Source organism: Moschus berezovskii, chromosome 8 (genome assembly GCF_049115385.1).
Source record: "Moschus berezovskii isolate FMDL1 chromosome 8, NW_MosBer_1.0, whole genome shotgun sequence".
NCBI classification, from domain to species: domain Eukaryota; kingdom Metazoa; phylum Chordata; class Mammalia; order Artiodactyla; family Moschidae; genus Moschus; species Moschus berezovskii.
The window spans coordinates 103,066,453-103,083,697 of NC_142467.1; the positions used below are offsets into that span (position 1 = coordinate 103,066,453).

A 17,245-nucleotide genomic window follows, 5' to 3' on the forward strand; every position below is an offset into this window, starting at 1 on the left:
TGTCTCCTGAGAGACTGTGGTAAAGAGCTCTCTTTGGTTCTGGTGAAGTTTCATGTGCTGTTTATCCCCTCCCCCCATATGTCCAGGAAAAATAATAACAAATCAAAAATATATTTATTCAAATGATAAAATAGTGCTGTCATTATGATTTGAAACATTTGCAGATTGGAGAGCCCAACAGAAAGTGAGCAAAAGGACTGAGTCAACATTTCACAAACTGATATATAGAAGGCAGAATGAAATATGCATTGAATATTGACCTTCTTTAATATCAGGCAGCAATATTTATTTTTCTGGGGCTGCTTAATACCTATTTGACTAATTGGTCTTATAGGTCTGACAGCAGACAAGGCAAGACTCTCCCTTTTCATATGGGGCATCATCTCTTTGTTATGCTTGGGTTTTGATAGCTTTTCCCATAAGTCCTATGGGCACACTTTAGTCCTAGTTCTGCTCTTCATCCAACAACTAATGATCTGTATGGTCCATCCACATAAAACCTACCCACAGTGTAACAATTCTATTCTTATCACTGAGTAACGTCCTTCGTATTAGTCATCCGAGGACACTGAATTACACACACGTTTCTTTCATTGTACTCTGTCTTCCTAATCATAATGCAAGATCCAAAACAGGAAGTAAATTCACCTGTTTTGCTCACCCTTGCATTTTAATGAAGTGTGTGAATAGATGTGCAATTGTACCAAAAGTAATTTAGAAAAGTGAAAAGCCAGGTTGAGTAATACTCCATTGTGTATATATACCACAGCTTTCTTATCCATTCGTCTGCAGATGGACATCTAGGTTGCTCCCATGTCCTGGCTATTATAAACAGTGCTGCGATGAACATTGGAGTACATGTGTCTCTTCCAATTCTGGTTGACCCAGAGGGATGATATGGGGAGGGAGGTGGGAGGAGGGTTCAAGATGGGGAACACATGTACACCCGGGGTGGATTCATGTCAATGTATGGCAAAACCAACCTATACAATAAAAATAAATAAATAAAATAAAATAAAAAATTTTAAAAAATTATAAAATAAAATAAATAAATTTTTAAAAAATTTTAATAAATAATTTTAAGAAAGAAAAGAAAAGCTAGGAAGTAAAAATATTAAGTAGGTAATATTTAATAGGTTAAATAGTATGATTCTGAAGCAAGTGTAACAAACAAAATTAAATGAAGTATTGAAAATTAATTGAACAGCAAATATAACAGTAATGATTTATGACATTGATATGGATTAATGGCATTGACAGTGACCTAGAGATAAAAATAATATGATATATTATGTTCATAGAATGTTTTGGTATGTAATCTCCCTTCCACTCACTCGCCAACCTAACTAAAATATTCTTAAAATTTTTGGTCAAGAATATGCCCCAAAAGTCTATTGAAAAGCAACCATTTATTTAAAAAAAAAAAGTATTTCAAAGTCTATTTACTATAGAAAAAGTGACATGTAATATATGGGTATATAATAATAACAGGAAAATCAAAATTGTAACCACATACACAAGGTTTAGCTCTAATTCAGTATATGAATTGAGAAAGAAACGCAGAATCTCTTTCATATCATTCTCCTGTGGAAAATATATTTGTCAGTTTGGGGCTGAGTGCTTCTGAACTAGGAGTCCTCTCTGACTTGTCTGGCAGTGTTACATTTTAAGGAAAAAATTGAAGATAGCAATAAATGTTCAAAATACAGGTGTTCTTTAATTCAGGGTTCCCCAGGTTGGCACAACTGACATTCTGGACCAGATCATTATTTGAGGTGAGGGTCTGTCCTGTGCATTGTGGGATGTTTACAGCATCCCTGACATTTATCGAGCCCTTAATATGTCACAGTCATAAAAATCTCTGGACACTGTTAAATGTACCCTGGGGGACGAAGTCATCCACAGTTAGAGCCAGAATTTGAACTTCACTTTCTTATATTTTTGTAGTATTGATATACTAGAAATGGAGAAAACATAACTGATTGCTAGATTTGACCACACAAAATTTACATAGACTCACAATTCCTCTCAAATACATCTGTACCTAATAAGAGAACTAAATGGCAAATAACCAGTTGATGAGAAAAAAAAAATCCCATCGTAAAAGTCATAAAAGAATGCCTTCAATTCATTCTACATCACTCCAAAGCTAATACCTGATATCCTCAGGACTTCCCAGGGGGCATTAGTAGTAAAGAACCTCCCTGCCAATGCAGGAGATGTGAGAGATGCAGTTCGATCCCTGGGTCAGGAAGATCCCCTGGAGGAGGAAATGGCAACCCACTCCATTATTCTTGCCTGGAAAATCCCATGGACTGAGGAGCCTGGTGGTCTGCATAGGATTGCAAAGAGTTGGACAAAACTGAACCAATTTAGGAAGCACACATGCACAATATCTTTCACCCCAATTAGTTAATAAAACGTTGGACAAAAGTTCTACTTTTACTAGAAGCACTTTATGCCTCTCATCCCTCTTCTCTTTGGGCTTCCATTCCTATCATTTATTTGGCACCACTGAACATTGTTGTTGAATTCAATGTCCACTTTTCTTTCTAGCATCATAAAATATATTGATATTTTAATCAACCAAGCAAACAGCCATAGTGGTCTCTGGACTCTGAGTTAGGATGAGTTGTTTCTCATGTAAATTTTTTGGATTTCATTTTATCTGAACATTTTTAGCAGTATCTTTTGAGGTCTCAGACTCACCTGCATGGGACTATGAACAGAGGGCTCCTTATGGAAGTCTGAATCCCTTCTGGGTGGATGATGATGGAGACTGAAGCTCTGTCTTCAGATGAGAGCAGGAAGGAGGGGTCAAGCATTGGTTCTTTACTCAGACTTATGACTCCAAATGCAACAGTTAGTGTACTCCACATCCAGGCTGTACAAGCTCAGGGATACAGCAGAGGAGGTATTTACAACTCTCTATCATGTGCTCATTAGGTACATTTCCCTCTTGGTAAATGACCTACAGGCACATGAATTCCCTGTGGGACTTGGTCTGGACAAAAAGTTATTTTTTCTTTTCCTGTTCATTCTCTGTTCCCAGGAGACCAGGTTATAAGCCAGGCAAATTCAGTTTTTATTAATCCTTCTCCATTATCTCTACTCCTGCCAGAGTCTAAACTCCCAGCATCTTATTCCAACCCCAAATTTGAGTTTTCTCCAGCAAGTGAGACTGAGGCAACTGTCTTGGATAGTTCTCTTTGCTGGTCACTGCATTGACATTTTTCAAGGACACAGCCCATAATATTCTTGTAAAAAATTTATTTCCCTCTTTATAAGAGGGACTACTTTGTTTCTTTAGTGCAAAACATTGGGCAGTGCGCTTTGGTTTCTCACGTGTGTGAGTGTGTGTGTCCTGTGTGTGTGTGTGTGTGTGCTCAGTCACTCAGTATGTCTGCTCTTTGAGAACCCATGAACTGTAGATCACCAGGCTTCTCTGACCATGGAATTTTCCAGGCAAGAATATTGGAGTGGGTTGACATTCCCTACTCCAGGTGATCTCCCCAACCCAGGGATCAAATTCGTGTCTCTTGTGTCTGCTGCACTGGCAGGCAAATTCTTCACCATTGCACCACCTAGGAAGCTCAGTTGAAACCATTAGGAATTCCATACTTATATCTAAAACAAATAGTTGCCATTTATCCCCTCATTATAAAATATTTTAACCTACCTTAGCACATTGTATGGATTGTCTGTTTAAATTTAGAGAAGCTTATTCTGTGAAGTATCAATAGTATAGCATATCCTCTATTCCCCATTTTAGAAATGAGACTCAGAGACATTTAATATTCTGCTTAAATTTTTAAAATTTCGAATGGGTTAACTTACATAAAGAAAAATAAAGGTAAATGATAAAACAAATTATCAAATTATTATCCTTATGATGAGAAGATTAACTTGAATTATGCTCATTGGTATGAGTAATGGCAATGGTTCTCTATATTTGGAAAAGAGAGGAAAAATTGGTGTCAGAGATAGATTTGAAGATGCTATGATGCTGGCTTTGAAAATGGAAGGACCACAAGACAAGGCATGAAGGTGCCCCTAGATAGTGATCTAGGAAGGTAATGCCTTCTTCCCTGGAGTGTCCAGATGGGTCTCAGCTCTCCCAGATATCTTCTGTTCAGTCCAATGCAAGGAATATCAGCATCTGATCTCTAGAGCTTTAATTTTTAAAGCCATTAGTGTAGTAATGTGTTACTGAGAGACAACTCGATTCAGTTCTTTAGTTTCCCCTGGATAAAGGTATTTTGTAGTGGAACCCCACTTCAACCCCATTGAAGAAGAGAATTAGAAGCAACTTGAAATATTTATCTTACTTACTGGTTCATTGATGGACTTCCCAGGTAGCACAGCAGTAAAGAATCCACTTGCCAGTGCAGGAGAGTCGGGTTCAATCTCTGGGTTGGAAAGATCCCCTAGAAGAGGAAATGGCAACCAATTCCAGTACACTTGCCTTGAGAATTCCATGGACAGAGAAGCCTGGCAGGCTACAGTCCTTGGGGTCACAAAGAGTAGGACATGACTGAGCCTGTGTGCACACACTGGTTACATAAATGTAAATGCAGCTTTATTTTGAGGGGTTTAGAAAGGAAAAGTAATTCATATCAAAGATAAGGTCTCATATTCTATTTCAAATGTTATTATCTAGATTTCTACATTACTTAAATTACGTATTATTAAAGACATTCATTATTTTCATGTATTACTCTCCATTTTCTGCAAAGGTTATTCTCAATATAATAAATGGGAACATATATGGGTCTGTGTGCATGTACATGTTTGTGTGTGAGTGTGCTTTTTAAAATAAAATATATACAGATAATGCACACATACACCGCTTACCCTTCAATGTATTCTTTGAACTATACAAGTATTTTTACAATTTTCATTTTTTTTTTCTCATAGCATCGCTTTTCTGCATGACCTTTAGAAGTAAAGAAACAGAATGTTTGGGCATTCCCCTTATAATAATTGCATAACAAGGCAGAAAAACTTATAGTATATGACCTCAGGTTGGCTTTCCCTGTGGTAAAGAATCTGTCTGCCAATGCAGGTTTGATCCCTGGATCGGGAAGATCCCCTGGAGAAGGAAATAGCAACTGACTCTAGTGTTCTCCCAGCAAGAGGAGCAAGGCAGGCTACAGGCCAGGGAGCCTCAGCGTCAGACACGACTGTGTGATTAACAAATAAAGGGAAATTTAAAAGGAAACAAAAACAAACAAACAAAAAACTTGGCATTCATAGATATAACAAAACTTGAGTGAGTTATTTAAATTATATAAAGATGTCAAAATAAAAATATAAATTCCAATAAAAAGAGAAGAAGTATGTTCTATCTTCACAATCTGACAAAACATTGTCAACATTTGGTTAAGAATTTGAGTTCTGATATCACAGGTACTTCTTAAGCCCTAGGACAACTGGAGCCTTTATACTTACATTTCCAAAGAACATGTTTAGACCCCTCTTTAAGTTTCTATTTCTCAGACTGTAGATGAAGAGGTTCAGCGTGAGTGTGACCACAGTGTACATCACTGAGGCTGTTGAACTTGAGTTTGAGCTGCAGGTAGCAGCAGAGCTAAGATACACCCTAAGCCTGTACAATAAAATAAGAGAGATGAGATGCACAGGTAAAAAATGCTTTATTCTTCCTCTGAGCTGATGAGATTCCATATATGAAGGAAACTTCCTTAGAGTAACAGTAAAGGATACACATGAAGGAACCATCAGCCAGAAACAGAGCTCCAGAGTACATCACCACGTTATTGATAAAGGTGTCAGAACTGGCAAGTTGGATCATCTGACTGAGTTCACAGAAAAAGTGAGGGATTTCTAAGAAGGTACAGAAGGACGGTCTCAACAAACTTAAGCTTTCTAGCAAGGAATGCAGGACCCTGATGACCCAGGACACCAGCACCAGCAGTGCACAGAGCCAGGGGCTCATGATGACCGTGTACAGCAGGGGGCGGCAGATGGCCACGAAGCGGTCATCGGCCATCACTGTTAGGAGCAAGATGTCAAGTCCAACAAAAAGGAAGAAAAAATGAATGTGGGTGCTACAGCCTTCATAGACAGTAACTGTGTTCTGTGTCTGGATGCTCCACAGCATCTTTGGGATGGTGGTGGAGGTGAAGCAGAGGTCTACAAAGGACAGGTTGGAGAGGAAGAAGTACATGGGGGTGTGCAGGTGGGAGTCTGACTGGGCAGCAATGATAGTGAGTAGGTTTTCAAACACACTGATCATGTGCATGGAGAGAAAAATAATAAATAAGAGGGTCTGCAGTTCTGATTCCCCTGAAAATCCCATAAGAAGAAATTAAGAAATTGCTGTTAGGTTCCTTGGTGCCATGTGGTGGTGGTGACTATGATAAAAGGGGAAAATAACATGACTAATTTTCACATAAATTGGCATTACTGCATTGCTGAAATGCTACCATTTATATTTTACCATAAATAAGTTAATGTCAGTATTTTGTTCATGGATTTAATGCCCTGTAGGGAACCTCCTACATCATCTCTAATTAGGTATGAGTACAGGTGGCTGTGAGGATGGGATTCCGTCCCCATAGTCACCTAGGGTTCCATGACTCTTCCTCCTAGTTCCACACCTGCAGTGACTGAGGTTGTTGAATCTTACCACACTGAACATATCACGTGTGTGCATGCTAATTCGCTTCAGTCTGTTTGACTTTTTGTGACCAGGCTCCCTTTTCCATGAAGTTCTCCAGGCAAGAATACTGGAGTGGGTAGCCATTTCCTTCTCCAGGGGATCTTCCATACCTAGGGATCAAACCTGGGTCTCCTGCATTGCAGATGCATTCTTTACCATCTGAGCCACCAGGAACATGCCGTAGCACACTTATAACCCCAGCCCCACCACCTACCATCACTCTACCCTTATGGCATCATAGCCTGTGTCCCAGGAGTTCCCAGGTACATCAGAAAATCTACCCATCCACAGTACCAGGCAACAGGCCAGCCACACTGGCAGCAGCAATGTACCAACAATCCCAGAGACACAAGAAGCAATAGCTAAGTGTCAGGATGACACCTCTGACAGAGGCGATGGAAGGTGGAAAGAGCAGAACAATAAACAGAGGCAGTTCAGGCAGAAGAAATTTGTAACTGCTATATACCATCACCTACTTGACAATGAGAGTAAAGCCTCAAATTTTTAACTGATTCTGAACCAGGGAAAGGTAAAATCTGGATTTAGAAAAGGCAGAGGAACCAGAGATCAAATTGCCAACAACCGCTGGATCATAGAAAGAGCAAAGGAATTCTAGAAAAATATCTTCTTCTGCTTCATTGACTATGATAAAGCCTTTGACTGTGTGGATCCCAACAAACTGGAAAATTCTCAGAGATGAGAAAACCAGACCACCATATCTGTCTCCTGAGAAACCTGTTTGCAGGTCAAGAAGCAACAGTAAGAATATTATATGGAACAACTGACTGGTTCAAAATTGGGACAGGAGTACTTTAAGGCTGTATATTGTCACCCTGCTTATTTATATGCAGAGTACATTACGTGAAATTCTGGGCAGGATAAATCCCAAGCTGGAATCAAGATTGCAGGGAGAAATATCAACAGCCTCAAATATGCAGATGATACCACTCTAATGGCAGAAAGTGAAGAGGAACTAAAAATCCTCTTGATTAGGATGAAAGAGGAGAGTGAAAAAGCTGGTTTAAAACTCAAAATTCAAAAAACTAAGATCATGGCATCCAGTCCCATCACTTTGAAAGGTTTGGCTGCCAGCCGAGAGCTACACTGGGATCTGTGACCTCCAGAGGAGAGGATTTTGAGTCGGGGCCAGAGACGAGGTTTGATCACTCAAAGCTTTTGTGCAATGAAGTTTTATTAAAGTATAAAAGAGACAGAGGAAGCTCTGACATAGATATCAGAAGGGGGCAGAAAGAGGCCCCTCTTGCTATTTTTTAGCAAGGAGTTATATATCTGTTAGCAAGATATCTGTTGCTAATCAAATAAAGAATCACCTCAAAACTGAAAGAGTTGCACCAGGCCCCTCTCCTATAGCACGCGTTTTGAGATTACATTGGCACAAGGTCATCCCCACCATAAAACAGTTGACATGAATCTTAAAGAAAGGCGGATTTCCAATCAAATACATAGTCTCATTAGCATAGCTTAAGAGAACATTTCCATGAGTAAGACATACTGATTTTTTGGGCCATTTTCTGTTCAAGGTTTGAGTCTTAGGCTGAACCTTTTAGAAGAAAGGCAGATTCCAAGGCAAATACATAGTTCATTAACATAGCTTAAGAAAAATATTTCCATAAGAAAAACGCATTGGTTAGCTCAAGGTTTGAGAAAAGTTAAGTTAGGGGGAACCAGGTGTCATCATAACAACACAGAATTTAAAAGAAACATCCTTTTAATTTTGTATGCTGCTGCTGCTAAGTCACTTCAGTCGTGTCCGACTCTGTGTGACTCCATAGACGGAAGCCCACCAGGCTCCCCCGTCCCTGGGATTCTCCAGGCAAGAACACTGGAGTGGGTTGCCATTTCCTTCTCCAATGTGTGAAAGTGAAAAGTGAAAGTGAAGTCGCTCAGTCGTGTCCGACCTTAGCGACCCCATGGACTGCAGCCTACCAGGCTCCTCCATTCATGGGATTTTCTAGGCAAGAGTACTGGAGTGGCTTGCCATTGTATAGAGAAGGGAAAAAATAAAAGTCTGCCACTTGCAGTTTATTTCCTCCACTTGGGAGCACCTAGCCTTCCTACCTGTTACCCTCTCAACTTCATGACTAATAAATGTGAGAAAAGTAGAAACAGTGACATATTTTATTTTCTTGGGCTCCAAAATCATTGTGGATATTGAGTGCAGCCATGAAATTAAAAGACCCTTGTTCCTTGAAGAAAAGCTATGACAAACCTATACAGTGTATTAGAAAGAAGAGACATCACTTTGCCAACAAAGGTCCATATACTCAAAGTTATGGTTTTTCCAGTAGTTATGTACAGATATGAGAGTTGGACCATAATAAAGAAGACTGAGAATGAAAGAATTGATGCTTTTGAACTGTGGTGTTGGAGAAAACTCTTGAGAGTCCCTTGGACTGCAAGGAGATCCAGCTAGTCCATCCTAAAGGAAATCAGTACTGAATATTCATTGGAAGGACTGGTGCCAAAGCTGAAGCTCCAATACTTTACCATGTGATGTGAAGTCAGTCTTTCCTGACTCCATGGGAAAAACCCTGATGCTGGGAAAGATTGAGGGCAAGAGGTGAAGGGGGTGAGAGAAGATGAGATAATTGGATGGCATCACCGACTCCATAGACATGAGTTGGAGCAAACTCTTGGAGAAAGTTAAGGACAGGGAAGCCTGGAATGCTGCAGTTCATGGGGTAGCAAACAGCTGGACATGCCTTAGGGACTGAACAACAAGTTCCCTACTTCAAATGTTCCAGTAGAGGAACAGCTCATCACACACTAGAAAGAAGTACACTAACGTTACCACAGAAAGAAAATAATTCCCCAGAAACAAAACTTCAAAGCACGGGATATTGCATTCTGGTGTTAGTTTCTCAGTCATGTCTGACTCTTTGTGAAGCCATGGACTGTAGCCCACCAGGCTCCACTGTCCATGGGATTCTCTGGTCAAGAATACTGGAGTGTGTTGCTATTCCCTCCTCAAGGGCATCTTCACAACTCAGGGATCAAACCAAAGTCTCCCCCATTGCAGGCAGATTCTTTACCAACTGAATTCAAAGTATCTGCCATGAAGAAACTTAACGAGCCATAAGTGAAAGTGAAGTTGCTCAGTTGTGTCCAACTCTTTGCGACCCCATGGACTATAGCCTACCAGGTTCCTCTGTCCATGGGATTTTCCAGCCAAGAATACTGAAGTGGGTTGCCATTTCCTTCTCCAGGAGATCTTCCCAACCCAGGGATTGAACCCAGGTCTCCCGCATTGTAAGCAGACGCTTTACTATCTGAGCCAACTCTGTAAGTCAATTCAATAACATAAGAGTGAAATTAATGAACAGAAGGCGTGCTTTACTAAAAAGGTTAAAACTTTAAAATGGAACCAAACAGAAATCCTAAAGCCGAATAATGAATCTCTCTCAGTCATGTCTGACTCTTTGACACTGTGGACTGTAGCCCACCAGGCTCCTCTGTGCATGGGGTTCTCCAGGTAAGAATACTGGAGTGGGTAGCCATTCCCTTCTCAGGGACTCTTCCCAACCCAGAGATTGAACCCAGGTCTCCCTCATTGCTGGCAGATTCTTTACTATCTAAGCAACCAGGGAAGACTAAAGCTGAAAAATTAATCAAAAAACAACAACAACAAACACATACAAACAGATGAAGAAGGCACTCGAAATCATTGGAAATAAAGAGAGAATACACAAGCTTGAAGGCAGAAATCTAAAAATGACACAAGTAGAAGAGGAGAGAGAAATGAGATACTCAAAATATGAGGAATCCTAACAAAATCTATCTGAATGCTTTTTTGGACAGTCAACATAAGAGTAATGGGTATCTCAGAAGGAGAAGACAGGGAAAAGGGAACAAAAAGTTTATTTAAGCAAATGATAATCGACACCCTCCAATCCTGGAGAAGAAACAGGATATATACACTTCCATGAAGCTAAACATCATCTAATTACCTCAGTGCACAAAGATCTTCCCCAAGACACAATATTTTAAAATTGTCGAAGTCAGGAACATAAAATAATTTCTAAGCAAACAGGGAAAAAGAAAGGTAGCCAACATGAAACCTTCATTAGCCTACCAGCACATTTCTCAGTAGAAAGCTTATGAGACCAGGAGGGAGTGAATGTCATTCTGAAAATACTGAAAGACAAAAACTGTCACCTAAAAATACTCTACCCAGAAAAGTTACCATTCAGATATGTAGGATAAATAAAGACTTTTAGACAAACAAATGCTCAGGGAGTTCATCAACACTAGGCATGCCTTACATAGATGCTGAAAGAAACTCTTCTACCAGAAACAAAGGCAAAAGTACACAACATTTTTAGTAAGTTGGTAAATAGGTGGAATTTGAAGATTCTAACACAGCATCAGAATAGGTTTAAGTATTTTTTATAGCATGAAGTGTAAAGGAGTGACAAAGCAGAAACAATAATTATAGCTACTTTGATTAGGTAACAAACTATCAACATAAAAAGGGATTGCTGAGGTAACTAAAAGACAGAAGGGAAAGTTGAAAGTATGCAACCATATGTGCAAATGAAAATAAGATGCAATCAGTGGGAAAATTTAATCTATGAGACATTTTAGACTAACCCATGGTAACCATAAATCTAGAGTAGAGACATGAAACATCAAGAAAAAGAAAACTGAAAGGTGCATCATGGAAATCCACCAACTTGAAATGGCACAGAAACATAAGGAAAATTTCAGAATCAAAGGAGAAATAGAGTAACCATATACAAAAGAGGAAAATAGCAGGACTAAGTCTTTATCTGTCAATAATCACTTTAAATGTAAACAGATTCAACACACCAATCAAAAGTCACAGAGTGCCTGGATGGATTTAAAAAACAGACTCGGATACATTCTACCTCAAAGAGAGGCACCTCAGCTCTAAAGACAAAACTTTGCTGACTTGAAATGTATTATTGTCTTAGACTATTTGTGGACATGACTCCAATTCTCCACCTTCATCTGCATCCCCATATTTTACAAAGTGATAATAAAACACCTTCCATCAGGTCATGGAGTTTATTTCTCCACCTTTGTATCCACTCTGGACTCATGCTTTTTTTTTTTTTTTTTCTTTTCTGCTTTTGTTCATGGAATATAGAGAAAATGATGATGTGGCTTAAGTAGACTTCATGCATTTCTGCTAATCTCTTTGGGAAAATCACCTCTGAAACATATAAATAAATCCAGGTGTGCCATCCAGAGGACACGTGGAGCAGAGCTTGATTGTCCCAGCCAAGGCCATGGTAGATCAGCCGACTGCTAGGTGAGCTGCCAGTATATTAGAAAAGACAGCCAAGATCAACGGAGCCTGCCCAGCTGACTTACAGATGAGTAAAGACACATGAGAATCCCAGCAGAAATCTCAACAATTCATTACCATAACCTTTTAGTAAAACATAATGTCAAACTATTTGCTTTCAGGATGTCTTCTTACACAGCAACCACTTACTAATACAAGAACCAAACTGAGTAGAAGTGAAGGCATTTACAAACATTTGATTCTTACTTTTAGTATTTGCTTTGATATTGACACAACTTTAATACCATTCTGTTATTCAAGTTTACTTCAGAAATGTGTATTTGACTTCACTGAGATTCCTTTCCAGGAAACCAGGGAAGTGTGGAGGGAAATGAATATTTATGGAGAAAAATATGTGATCCTGAAACACTAGATTAGAAAGGAATTGAACTTCTCTTGTGTGAACTTTTCTTGTAAGTCATCCTTGATCATAATGAATGATGAGATTTATGATCATAATAGATGATATTTATAATAAACATTCAGTTCAGTTCAGTTCAGTTGCTCAGTAGTGTCCGACTCTCCGCGACCCCACGAATCACAGCACGCCAGGCCTCCCTGTCCATCACCAATCCCGGAGTTCACTCAAACTCATATCCACAGAGTCGGTGATGCCATCCAGCCATCTCATTCTCCGTCGTCCCCTTCTCTTCCCGCCCCCAACCCTTCCCAGCATCAGAGTCTTTTCCAATGAGTCAATCGTCGCATGAGGAGGCCAAAGTATTGCAGTTTCAGCTTTAGCATCAGTCCTTCAAATAAACACCCAGGATTGATCTCCGTTAGGATTGACTGGTTGGATCTCCTTGCAGTACAAGAGACTCTCAAGAGTCTTCTCCAACACCACAGTTCAAAAGCATCAATTCTTCGGCGATCAGCTTTCTTCACAGTCCAACTCTCACATCCGTACATGACCACAGGAAAAACCATAGCCTTGACTAGACGGACCTTGGTTGGCAAAGTAATGTCTCTGCTATTTAATATATTATCAAGGTTGATCATAACTTTCCTTCCAAGGAGTAAGCATCTTTTAATTTCACGGCTGCAATCAGCATCTGCAGTGATTTTGGAGCCCCCCAAAATAAAGTCTGACACGGTTTCCACTGTTTTCCCATCTATTTCCCATGAAGTGATGGGACCAGATGCCGTGATCTTAGTTTTCTGAATGTTGAGCTTCAAGCCAACCTTTTCACTCTCCTCTTTCACTTTCATCAAGAGGCTTTTGAGTTCCTCTTCACTTTCTGCCATAAGGGTAGTGGCATCTGCATATCTGAGCTTATTGATATTTCTCCCAGCAATCTTGATTCCAGCTTGTGCTTCTTCCAGCCCAGCGTTCCTCATGATGTACTCTGCATATAAGTTAAATAAGCAAGGTGACAATATACAGCCTTGACACACTCCTTTTCCTATTTGGAACCAGTCTGTTGTTCCATGTACAGTTCTGACTGTTGCTTCCTGACCTGCATACAGGTTTCTCAAGAGGCAGGTCAGGTGGTCTGGGATTCCCATCTCTTTCAGAATTTTCCACAGTTTATTGTGATCCACACAGTCAACATTCATTGTGCCTTAAATATTATGGCTATTTAGAATAGAGGGATATATTTCATTTAGAGCAATAGAAGAATTCATGTGTAGGCATAACTGGAGGTTTTCAATGAGAAACAAGAATATAATCCTATATTTAACATAAAACAAGACATCAACACTTGAACTCCAAGGTAAATCCCCCTTTACATAAATATTGATCTTCCATAACACAAGGAATAGATGTGCGGCATGAAAATAAAATATCTTGCAAGTAATATGAACTATATTTTAATATTCCTTTCCCCATATTTCACATATTTATTATTCCCAACGATTTATTCAAATTTGCATTACTTTGGAAACTCCATATGGAGATTTGTATGTGATACTGTTTTTGCCAGTGGCCAGGTGACACTAGTGGTAAAGAACCCACTTGCCTCTGCAGGAGACATAAGAGATGTGGGTTCAATCACTGAATTGGGAAGATCTCCTGGAGTAGGAAATGGTAATTTGCTCCAGTATTCTTGTCTGGAAAATTCCGTGGGCAGAGGAGCCTGGTGGTTTCACCATGTGGTAACAGTACACGGGGTAACGAAAGAGTCAGACACAACTTAACAACTAAACAACAAAAACGGTGAGAATTGTGGAAATAGAGTCAGAGAATGTAACAGTGACAAGAAGAATAAAATTCAGTGACAACTTACAAAACACAATGTTTGTTGAATTCTGGAATATCAGGAAGTGCAGCTAAGGTGTTAATATACAAAGGAATGATACACACCAGTGAGAAATCAGTGGTCTGAGATTTCTCTTGTTATATGCATATAAGTAACCATGAGTGCCTTTGTTGTTGCTCAGTTTTCAGTCGCGTCTGACTCTTTGCAACTCCATGGACTGCAGCGTGCCAGGCATCCCGGTCCTTCACCATCTACTGGAGCTTGCTCAGACTCATGTCCATCGAGTCAGTGATGCCTTCCAAATATCTCATCCTCTGTTGTCCCCTTCTCCGGCCTTCAATCTTTCCCAGCATCAGGGTCTTTTCCAGTGAGTCAGTTCTTTGCATCAGCTGGTCAAAGTATTGGAGTTTCATCTTCAGCATCAGTCCTTCCAGTGAATATTCAGGACTGATTTCTTTTAGGATGGACTGGTTGGATCTCCTTGCAGTCCAAGGGATTCTCAAGAGTTTTCTCTAATACCACAGTTCAAAAGCATCAATTCTTCAGTGCTCAGACTTCTTTAAGGCCCAGCTCTTACATCCATACATGACTCCAAGATCACTGCAGATAGTGATTGCAGCCATGAAAATGAAAGACATTTGCTCCTTGGAAGGAAAGTTATGACCAACCTAGACAGCATATTAAAAAGCAGAGACATCACTTTGTCAACAAAGGTTCATCTAGTCAAGGCTATGGTTTTTCCAGTGATCATGTATGGATGTGAGAGTTGGACTATAAAGAAAGCTGAGCGCTGAAGAATTGATGCTTTTGAACTGTGGTGTTGGAGAAGACTCTTGAGAATCCCTTGGACTGCAAGGAGATCCAACCAATCCATCCTAACGGAGATCAGTCCTGGGTGTTCATTGGAAGGACTGATGTTGAAGCTGAAGCTCCAATACTTTGGCCACCTGATGCAAAGAGCTGACTCATTGGAAAAGATCCTGATGCTGGGAAAGATTGAGGGTAGGAGGAGAGGGGGACGACAGAGGATGGGATGATTGGATGGCATCACTGACTCCATGGACATGTGTTTGGGTGGACTCCGGGAGTTGGTGATGGACAGGGAGGCCTCGCATGCTGCAGTTTATGGGGTCACAAAGAGTCAGACACAATTGAGTGACTGAACTGAACTGAACTGAGGGGACCAGATGCCATGGTCTTGGTTGTCTGAATGTTGAGTTTGGGCTCGGCTTTTTTGCCCTCCTCTTTGGCCTTCATCGGGGGGCTCTAGAGTTCCTCTTCACTTGTCTGTCGTGGGGGTGGTGTCATCTGCATGTCTGAGTTTGTTGAATCCAGCAAATCCAGTCTTGAATCCAGCTTGTGCTTTATCCAGTTTGGCGTTTCGCATGATGTGCTCTGCATGTGTGTTGGATGGGCAGGGTGACAGCGTACACCCTTGAGTACTTTCCCGATTTTGAAAGGGTCCATTGTTCAATGTCCGGTTCTAACTGTTGCTTCCTGACCTTCATACAGGTTTCGCAGGAAGCGAGGTGGTCTGGTATTCCCATCTCCTTAAGATTTTCCACAGTTTGGTGTGATCCAAACAGTGAAAGGCTTTAGCGTAGTCAATGAAGCAAAAGTAGATGTTTTTCTGGAACTCTCTTGCTTTTTCTATGATCCAGTGGATGTTGGCAATGTGATCTCTGCTTTCTCTGCCTTTTCTAAGTCCAGTTTGAGCAATGGGAGTTCTCGATTCACATACTGTTGAAGCCTAGCCTGGATACTTTTGAGCACTCTCTTCATATACTTTATTTCACGACTAAATTTCGGATCACAGGCATTCCCACTCCTGTGTCCTGCCTGGGACACTGTACCCCCGACTTTCAGGCAGATTCCTCCTGCCTCAGACAGCAGCACCAGTGTCTGTCCTGGCGGGAGCCTGTCATGTCACCCCGTCCGATAGCCGGTGGACGAGTCTACAGAGCAGAAGGGACCATTCTCCCCTGGTTCCTGTTACCTGATCTTCTGCTCCCTAGAGTTGGACCTCTTGGTCCCCTGGACAATGCACCTGGGTGACTTCATCCCTGGATCCAACAGCCAGGATAATCCTGGGGATACTGGAGGAGCCCCGAGACATTAACTGAACAGACGATGGAAATAACGGAGAACACCCCCACGCCAAACACAGACTCAGGTTTCAGGACCCTGCAGTGCAATCCTCACTCCAACACACTTGTACGGGTCCTTTGCAGGTGGCTCTGCCCCAAGGCTGCCCTCTGGCCACCTCCCCAGGGCCTGTACCTGACCCAAGGTTTGCTGTGAGCCTGTGTGGGATACACTGCCTTCCCCCACGCCACCTTCCCCAGCCTGGACAGGAGCGATCCCTTTCTAATTCAGAACCTCTCCTGAGAACTGTCTCTTGAACCTGGTGTGCCTCCCCTCCCCCACCTCACTGACCAGCCCTGGTCGTCACACACCTGTTTCCCTTGGAGACAGGACACTCCCCAAGGTTCTGAGCGGTTGGTCGTTGCCCACAGGACACCGGCCCTCGAAGGAGGAGCCGGGGAGCTCTCCCTGCCATGGAGGGCCCACTGCCTGCGCCCGGGGTCCACAGCCAGCTAACCCTGGAGCAGCTAGGGGGCGCTCTGCTGCTGGCTTCTGAGAGCTTGACCCGCGTCCCAGGCCTCCCTCTGTTGCCCTGGGGGGCCCTGGTTTGTGTTGCGTGGCTGCTGTGGGTCCTGAGGAGACGGCACAGTGTCCGCAGAGGAAAGGTGCCTGGCGGGAGATATTCTGGCCGCGATGAGGTCTGTGGACAAAGTAGGGAGAAAAGCGGTTCCCCCATGGCACAGGCCGATGGAGCCCCCGGACCTCCCGACGGGGAACCCGGCCCACCCATGCGCCACACCCCGGGCCTGTCGACACTGAACGCACACCTGAGCGGCTGCTCTCGTCAGGACACCATGGACTTTGTGGAAAAGGCACAGAAGAGCCAGGAACCTCGACGCCCCCAAGTTACCGATGACAGACCCGGCCTCAGAGCATCCGAGAAGA

At 41.7% G+C, this 17,245-nt stretch overlaps 1 pseudogene; it reads right to left on the minus strand.

The window, feature by feature from the left end:
- Positions 1-5,403: 5,403 nt before the first annotated feature.
- Positions 5,404-16,775, minus strand: LOC148777172 (olfactory receptor-like protein OLF4; annotated as a pseudogene).
- Positions 16,776-17,245: the final 470 nt, after the last annotated feature.